The sequence below is a fragment of the Mirounga leonina genome, unplaced genomic scaffold (assembly GCF_011800145.1).
Source record: "Mirounga leonina isolate KUSES-001 unplaced genomic scaffold, KU_Mleo_1.0 Mir_174, whole genome shotgun sequence".
Lineage (NCBI taxonomy): Eukaryota > Metazoa > Chordata > Mammalia > Carnivora > Phocidae > Mirounga > Mirounga leonina.
The window spans coordinates 73,830,052-73,839,298 of NW_023270451.1; positions in this window are offsets into that span (position 1 = coordinate 73,830,052).

Consider the following 9,247-nt stretch of genomic DNA (forward strand, 5'->3'; position numbering starts at 1 on the left):
GGCGGGGAGTCTGCTTCTCCCTCTGACCCTCCTCCCTCTCATGCTCTCTGTCTCCCATTCTCTCTCTCAGATAAATAAATAAAAAATCTTTAAAAAAAAATTTATGGAGGAAAATCTAATATGTCTAGAAGGTAATTCTCTTGTGCTCTGCACAATGGAAATATTTGGTCCTATCTCATTTATCGTGTTTACTATATATATTATTTTGCAATATTTGCTATTGTCAACTGGCTGCTTGAAACACACTATTCTGTGGTTTCCTGGACATTTTTCTCAGAATTCTCCTCCAACCTCTTCATTTTATCCTTATCAATTACTTTAATAGGCTCCTTTTTTGGGCAAAGAATTAGTAGGTCTCCATCTTTCTCCTCATACCCAATGAGCAACAGATAATTAGGGAGAGTAAGTGAATAGGGGGGCTAGGAAGAACAGGTTGGAGGTCCATGAGCCTAAAGATGGTGAAACCATGTGTATATGGGCATAGAGTGTTGAACAGGGAGGAAAAGATCAGGTCAAGTATAGCATCCAACAAATTCCAGTATTACTGAGAAAGAATAGTGTTGCCACATTATCATACCGGTCTTTATTAATGTTGAGCTTTAGGTTCATTTAACCATTACCTAACTTTTTCTTTTTTTAATGACTAATACATATAAAATAGAATAGCCATGTGCTTGATGGGTGTGGAGGGAGAAGAAGGATCTTGGTGAAGGGTAGTGTGAGGGAAAGAAACTTTGAATATTTATTCCATTTTAGTCCACCTTCTCTTTTTACTCGACTCCTCTCTTCCATTTCTTCTTACAGAGAGCTGGGTCAGAGTTTTCATTTCCTTTTCCCCCTAAATTAAGTGGGAATCAATGAAACTTCAAATCAATCTTGTATTTCCAGGGAGGATGGAAGCAGTTTAGAAATTGCTCTTCTTCCTAGGTAGGTCGTGTTAACATTATTCAGAAAGTAATGTGGAAAAAATTGTGTGTGAAGAACATTTTTCTAACATATATTACCAATTGACTGAAAATTTTGGCTACTTAAGTATTATATAACACCCTACTCATCTTCCCGGAACTGTAGTTTTGGTGTTTTGTTTTGTCTTTTTTTCAACATTCATCTATATGCTAAGTGAGGTCCAGAATGTATAAAGTCATAGCAGGTAAATTTTCTTGTCTGCATTTTGACCTTGCTTTTTCAATCTGCAGAGTATCAGAGGAAAATTTCTTCATTTTTAAATTCCTCTCAGTTTCCTGTCTCCCTCTCAGATGCATCCTCAAGATTTAGAGATTTTGTGTGTATTATTCTCATTTTCAAAGTTATCATCTAACGTTCAATCCCAAATACCACCCTCTCACCTTCCCCTAAGCCTGGAGGTAGTTCAGAATCCTCTTAATTCACCTGCAGGTTTTCATTCAATAAACATGTTGAGTGCCTTTCTGATGCTAGCCACCTTGCTAGGTGCTTAGAATACAAAGATGTATAAGTCATGGTCTCTGTCCTCAAAAGGACCTCATCATCCAGTAGGGAGACAGGCATGAAAACAGGAAATTACATTACAGAATGATAAGTACTGTTGGAAAGGAAAGCACCAGGGACAGTGATCCAAGGAAGAGAAATTAATTCTGCCTGTGGAGTAGGGAGAGCTTCACAGGAAGGTAGTGCTTGAATTATTCCTTGAATTATGAGTGGATTAGTAATCTTTTTTCAAGAATTTTGTTCCAATTAATATGGAGACACAGATGAAGGTAACAAAACTCCCCTCCCTCCCCTGCAACATTACAAATAATCCTGAGTTAGAACCTAATGTATGGTCTGATTATGGTTCCTCTAGAGAACTAGTCCTAAAGTTGTTTTAACTTGTCATTCCTAATTTACACTAACTCTCGAGCTGTATCTCCTCTCCACATATGGGCTTTCTTCTCTCACTTAGTCATCATTCTCTTAATGCTTTTTTAAAAGGGTTGTTGTGGTAGGTGGAATAATGGCCCCCCAAAGAGGTCCACATCTTAATTCCCAGATCCTGTGAATATGTTACCTTGCATGGAAAAGGGGACTTATAGTAGCAGATGGAATTAAGACTGCTGATGATCTGACCTTAAGGTAAGGACATTGTTCTGAATCACCTGGGTGGCCCAGTGTTATTTTATAGGGGTTCTGAAACATAGAAGAGGGAGGCCGAAGTCTCTCAGAGTGATAGGATATGACAGAGCCTCAACTGGCTGTTGCTGGCCTTGAAGATGGAGGAAGGGACCACAAGCCAAGGAATGCCAGGGGTTTCTAGAAGCTGGAAAGGACAAAGAAATAAATCCTAACCTCCAAAAAGAGTGCAGGCGTCCAACACCTTGATTTTAGCCCAGTGAGATCTGGTTTGGCCTTCTGATCTCCGGGAATGAAAGACAACAAATGTTGTGTTGTTTTAGGCCATCCATGTTGTGGTAATTTGTTACAGTAGCGATAGGAAGCTGTTAAAGTCTGTCCTCCATTACTCATTCTTGTATTACACAGTGTTGACACAGCAGTCCCATGATTTCAGAGAGCTTCCCTACTTCTCCATAGCTTTGGCCATCCCACCAGGACATTCAGTCTGTTCATCCAGCTCTCCAGATTCATTTGCTAAGTAGGGAATCTTTGCCTAACGTCTATTTAGCGCTGTTTCAACACAAAACAATATTCAGCATCCCACGTTTATATTTTTTCACATTTATTTCCAATTTTGACATAAGCCCCCAGTCTCCAATTATCCTATACCTTGGCCCTTGCCTATCTCCCTCCCCACTCAAATACACTAACCTTTCTTACTACCCACCCAAATCTCATTCTTCTGAAAAAGGCTGTATGAGCTGAAACATACAGAGGTACATTGGAAACATTTGTTGACAGAACAGGGTGATTGATTAACTCGGGGTCCAAAGTTACTCCTTGTCTACGGCAAAATGAAGAAGTTCCTTATTAAGACATTGGTACGGGTCAGGGGAGTGTGGGCAAGGGCAAGTATTGGTTGAGTATAGACACGGTTCCCAACTGAATAAAAGGACATGGTCATCTGTTTTGGTGCATGTCCAGATTGTTGTTCTCACTGGGAGTCTCCATCATTCCGCTGTCCCTGCCCATCATGTTGTGGTATCCCAAGCCATGGGGATAGGGATGTGCTCATGAGGAGGTGTGGGAGACAGGTGGGTAAAAGTTCCAATGACAGGAAGCTGAAGGAGAAAAAAAAATTCTTTGGGACATTTTTAGACCACAGACCTGGCCATCTTGGGATCTAAAAGCTCTTCAGATGAGTCATTTGTGGATGAAACACAGTAGCTCACTGCTCTGAAAAGCTCTTAGAAGTAATGTGTTCACTCAAAATTGCATCTTCTCCACCCAAAGGAGCAAGTCACTTCAAGTTACAGCTAAGCAGGAAGTAACTTCCAAGCATGTGCTGGTGGAAGAAACACAGAGTTGGAGTCAGAGTGGGCCTTGGAGGCAACATTCATCAGCATATTGAACTTCTCATCATCCTGTTACTGTTTGTTTGCCACATCTTAGAGGGAATCTAAAGTATAACCCCGCCTTCCTGTCCTTATCTGGCAGTATCCTGTTCATTTTCTTTGTTTCAGTATTTGCACCTACGTTTTATCTTCTTATTTCCAGTTTGGGAAACCATCTCATGTCCTAAGAAGTGGGGGGTTTTAAGTGTGAGAACTACCTGGAGTCCTCTGTGAAAATACAAATGGATAGTTCCAAGAATTTTCTTAAGGGATGGTCATGATGGCTCTTCAAAAGTCAGGTCAGATTTCAAAAGCATGAATAAAATATAATAAAGGGAAACAATCATTTCCTGGCTGTGGTAGGAGTTGAGAACCTGTGGCTGGGGTAGATACGGGCAGGTTGTCACTGAAGGAAGAAGCCAATGAGAATATAATAGAAGCTGAGAGGGTGAGCTGGAAATCTGACAGTAGAGAAAATGTCCACCATCCACGATTCACAGATGGATACCATGGACATTTTTTAATGTCAGGAAGATAATATTAAGAAATAATCTCAATTTTAAGTAAATTTAATCAGCAAAGGGGATAAAAAACAACCAAGGCATTTTCTAGAATGTTGTAAGTTCTAGGCTGGAAGAAGAAAGACAGGGTGGAATTTTCCCCTCTTGGGAACTAAAGAGGGATGACTAGGCGCTTGCTTGTCCTATGAGTGTGATTCTGGCTAAGTCAATCTCACCAAATCTCAGGCCTGGGAAAAGTATTGATATGTATATATAAGGTACTGGTCTACAAAATAAAATATTTGATCCCCATGAGGTAGATATTATTGTTATCACCCACATATTACAGGTGAGAATATGAAAGCATGGCTACTTGCCAAAGGTGTCAATGCTTTGAGTAGTGAATTCGAGATTTGAACCCAGACAGTCCAGTGTTAAGATCAATCACCTTCATCACTACACCACACTACCCTGAGAGGAGCCTTTGGACAATGGGAGTGATGATGGTTTGGTCTAAGAATGGACTGATACATTAAAGAACAAGCCAGCCTCTGTCATGGCAGCAATGGGATGGGAGTTGAGGCTCAAACCTAGTTTCATCACAGCAAGGTAACTACAGCAAAAAATAAAGACAGCAATCAATATTTGCAAAGTGGAGCTCCACCACATTTTCCAGTGGTTTTACACTCTCCATGATGCAAGGTTAGTGGGCAGAGCTTGGGGATGAGAGGCAAGAGGAGCTTGGAGCAGGACTGAGAACCAGAGGGTCTCAGAAATTGATCATGTAATCTGAATGGAGAAGTGAGTTCCCAGAGCGAGAACCAGGAAGGACCCTGTTGTAAAAAGTCATAATTACTACCGTTAAGTGATTTTGATTGCTTTGAAGCTTATTCATAGTGGAAGCATCCTTGTGTTACATGTGCTGTGAATCTTCCCACCACAGGGAGTTTAAGGGCAGCCAAGTCACACAACTCCAGAGGACACCATTCCCATAGAATATTATTCCCCCTGGAGTTGTGCATAAGTGGCCCTGCTCCCTTGCTTGTGTCCATGGGGAGAAGGCTGTAGATTTGGCAGCAACTGCAGTTATACTTCTTGACTTTGGAAGACAGGTCTGCGTGTAGTCCTCATGCGCTGTATATCTCAGAACTCTCTTTAGTTGATAAGGACTTTCCAATCAGCCTTTTTCATTATCTCCTGCCTGCCTTAACCTCACACATATTCACATTCATCAGTCTTGTCTTATCTGAACAACCAGCAGGGACCAGCACCAGGCACAATGGAAGAGGTAATATGCAGAGGCTTTAATCATATTCACACCTGAGGAGCCTCCAGACTTTGTGAGTTATAAACCGTCAGCTCCAGAGCTGTCACACCTGACTCTGACTTGTTGATGAGGGGCAGTTTCATTCATGGTATGCTTTTGGGGGTGCCCTTCAAGGGCTCTCTTGTAGCATCATAGTCCTGGCTTTCTGGAAGGAGTTGCTCTAGCCTGGTTAATTTGATGAGGGAGTAAGAAAGAATAAACACTTTCAGTTTGATGTAACAAACATCCACGGAGCTCCTTATCCAGCTTCTGTTGGAGGTGCTGGGGATGAGAGAGAAATGGTCCCTGCTTTCAGGAGCTCATGGTGAAGAACTGAGGGTGGAACATGGAAACAAACCAATGCAAATCATCACAAGAGATGCTATAAAGGAGGTGCTCTAAGGAATAGAGGGAGGAAGATGTGGTCAACACAACCATGGGGAGTTTGGGGAGGCCTCCTAGAGGGGCGGATGCTTGAGTGGGGTCCCTCCATCCCAGCCTTCTAAGTCTCTGGATCCCCATGAGACTCCTCTATCAGAGGTTCTCAACCTATATTTTAGAGTCACTTGGGAAGCTTTGAACAGTCCCAGTGCCCAGGCTACAGCCCGGATCAAGTGACTCACACTCTCCAGGGTTGGCATGGAGGCATCAGTACTTTCTAAAGTTCTTCATGTGATTCCAGTATGCAGCCAAGTTTGAAAACCACTGTCCTAAAAGGAGAATTTGGTAATTCAAATATAAGAGTTGGGAAGAAGGATCTTATTATGGTTTGGTTACTGTATTCTGAGAGAGCTGGTGGGAAAAGGGAAAGAAGAGTACTGTTTTGTAGTAATGATCAGTGGTTGTATCTGTTCAGGGTTCAAACACAGGGGTGTCATAGCATCTAATATAATGAAGTCCAGGAATTAACGTGAAGAGCAGGGCATGGAGTATTTGGTGAAGCAAATTTAAGGTAGTGATCCTTTATAAGTTTTGTCCCTGCCTACTCCAGAAATCTTGGGGAAGCTCCATTCTTAAAGTATATTTAAGGAGAAGTCAGAAAAGTATATCTAAAAGGCAGAGGAAGTACATACATTCAGGCACCAACCTGAAAGTTATGGAAATTGTTTGCACATTGTACCACCTTACAAACTCATTTAGGATTTTTAAAATTGTTCATTCATGTTTTAACCTACGAATTCAGTGAAAATAGGCCATCCAAGATTCACAAATGCATGACTGCTTCAATTGGACAGTACTAATGATAATATTGGTTCTATTATATTGATAGCATGCCTACATATGCCAGTACTTAACATATATTATTCTATTTAATTTTCACAACAGTCCTATAAAATAGATAACTGTGATTATTCCTGTTACTCAGATGAGGACATGAGGCATGGAGAGCTTAAGTAAGTTGTCTGGGGTCTCACACAGTGTCAGAGTTGGGATATAAGCACAATAAGTCTGATTCTTAGCTCTTCCCTATCCTACCTTTCTCCATTGTGTAAGGGAGAAGCTTGGTGTAGTTGCAAGAAAATGGGCTGTAAGCAATAAGGAGATAAATTCTATGCCTGATGAGCTGCTGTGTGATCTTGAGTTAGTCACTCAACCTCTCTGGACCTTAGTATTTTCTTCAAAGTGACTAGACATGAGATTCTCTCTCCCTATCTATCTATCTATCTATCTATCTATCTATCTATCTATCATCTATCATCTATCATCTATCTACTTTTTCTAGAACAAAGAATACAGGGACTCACTTTGCTTTTTTGTGAAAATGTTAGGAAATATTTCTATTTTATCAGAAAATACCCTTCTTCCACATCCTCCTAATAGTTGTGGAAAACTTTTTGGAAGGTAGGTCAGCCAGACCTGTTTCACTTTTTTTTTTTTTTTTTTTTACATTAATCTGTACACTACAGAGCATAGCTGTCTGGCTCCTTTATCCTTTGTGATCTAGATGGGTCTTTTAGCTCTTGGTCTGGAGCAGGATGGTTCCTCAACAAGCAGCTTAGTCTCTTTGGGAAATTAATCAGGCAGAGGAGGCAGTTCTGAATCTCCAACCGGTAGGTACATTAAGGGGAGTCCTGAAGCTTGTCTACTCTGACAGGAAATTGCCTGGGGGAAGTCTGAGGTAGAGGAAGAAATCCAGACAGGCTGAGGTAAGGCCGGCATTGAAGTTTGGAGTTGCTTAGATTGTTTTATATTGTTGGAAGGTAGAAAAAAATTCAATCCCAGAAGATACACTCCATTTGTTATGAGATATTGATCATACTGAAGATAAAGTAGTTGAGTACTGGGAGATCCCCAGTTTGGCCCTACCTCTTATAGAGTCCTTGAGTTTCTTTGACTCCGGGGTGCTTTCCCAGATGAACCGGACTTGGTGGGCAGGTGTGGGAATAGAGCTGGAGTAGAACTGTGGTTTTTGAGGCACTGTGAGAAGTGATTCTCTCAGGAAGGTGGTAGGAGAGGAGTGACTGAGTGCTTTCCTGGGAGGCTAGAGCAGGGGGCTGGGAGGAAAGGCACTGGTACCTGCCCTCCTTCCTTGTAGCTCCAGAGCCTGTGATCTTCATAGTCACTGTCACTGCCACAGACTCCTGACGGTTCGTAGGCTCTCTGTGAGCTGCCCTGTGCTAGTCTGACCCTCCCACCCCCCATAATGACCAGAGCCATCTTGCCAACTCCAAGTTGATCACTGTCAGCCCCCATGGGCTCTAGAATAAAAACTAAACTAACGTCGTTTCAAAATCCTTTAGAGTCTGACTTTGGTCTTCTCTGCCCCCACAGAAGGGCTAGGTCTTATGATAGTTCCAGTCAACCAACTGGATTGGCTGCTGATCTGCCTGTAGGGAGCTGGGAAAGACCAAGGCAAGGGAACCCAAACCAGAAGTGAAACTAATCAAGCTCTTCTCTCTCTCCATTCTACCTGTCCCTTGTCCACTCAGATACCCAAATGTTCGTGGCAGCTCCCACCTTCTTGAATCTTAAAGGAATTTACTTCTTTAAAATTCATAACTCTTAAAATGCTTTCTCACTCTACAGTCCATATATCTGCCTAAGTCAAGAAGAGTTGATCAAATTTAATCTTATGTAGTTTATAGTAAAAAAAAAAAAAAAAAAGAACAGTAGAGGGGTGCCTGGGTGGCTCAGTCGGTTAAGCATCTCACTCTTGATTTCAGCTCAGGTCTTGATCTCAGGGCTGTAAGTTCAAGCCCTGCATTGGGCTCCATTCTGGGCATGGAGCCTACAGAAGGAAGGAAGGGAGGAAGGGAGGAAGGAAGGAAAGGGAAAAAACAGTAGAAACATTGAATATAAGTTTTCAAACTACTACATATATTTTTTCCATTTCCAAAGGACAATCTAAAATAATCCTTTCCTCCTCTTAAGAATCACTGTTAGTGGGTAATATCAAATAAGCTTTAATGATAATCTATCAAAAATATTTATTAAACTTTTAAAATGGAGCTGGAATCAAGCTCAGATTCTGCACTATCTGCTTCACACATGGGTTCATGTTTGTCTCCATCTTTAGTCTATTGGCCACCACCCCTGATGCCAACTACAGGGAGATTTACAGTGAGGCCAATGGACCTTAAGTCTTAAGGCCTCTCACTTACCTGGGTCCTTCTAAGTCTCTGGGAAGAGCCCAGCAATGGTCACATGTGTTGGTTAAAGTAAGATATTTTATTTTATTTATTTAGTTATTTATTTAAGGATTGTATTTATTTATTTGACAGAGAGAGAGAAAGCGAGAGAGGGAACACAGGCAGGGGGAGTGTGAGAGGGAGAAGCAGGTTTCCCGCGAGCAGGGAGCCTGATGCGGGGCTCGATCCCAGGACCCTGGGACCATGACCTGAGCCGAAGGCAGACATTTAATGACTGAGCCACTCAGGTGCCCCAAAAGTAAGATATTTTAACTGCAGTTAGGACCATAGTCTCTTTCCATTCTGACTTCCCTTCTGTTAATGCTTTTTTTGGTGTCGAGCAGTGCT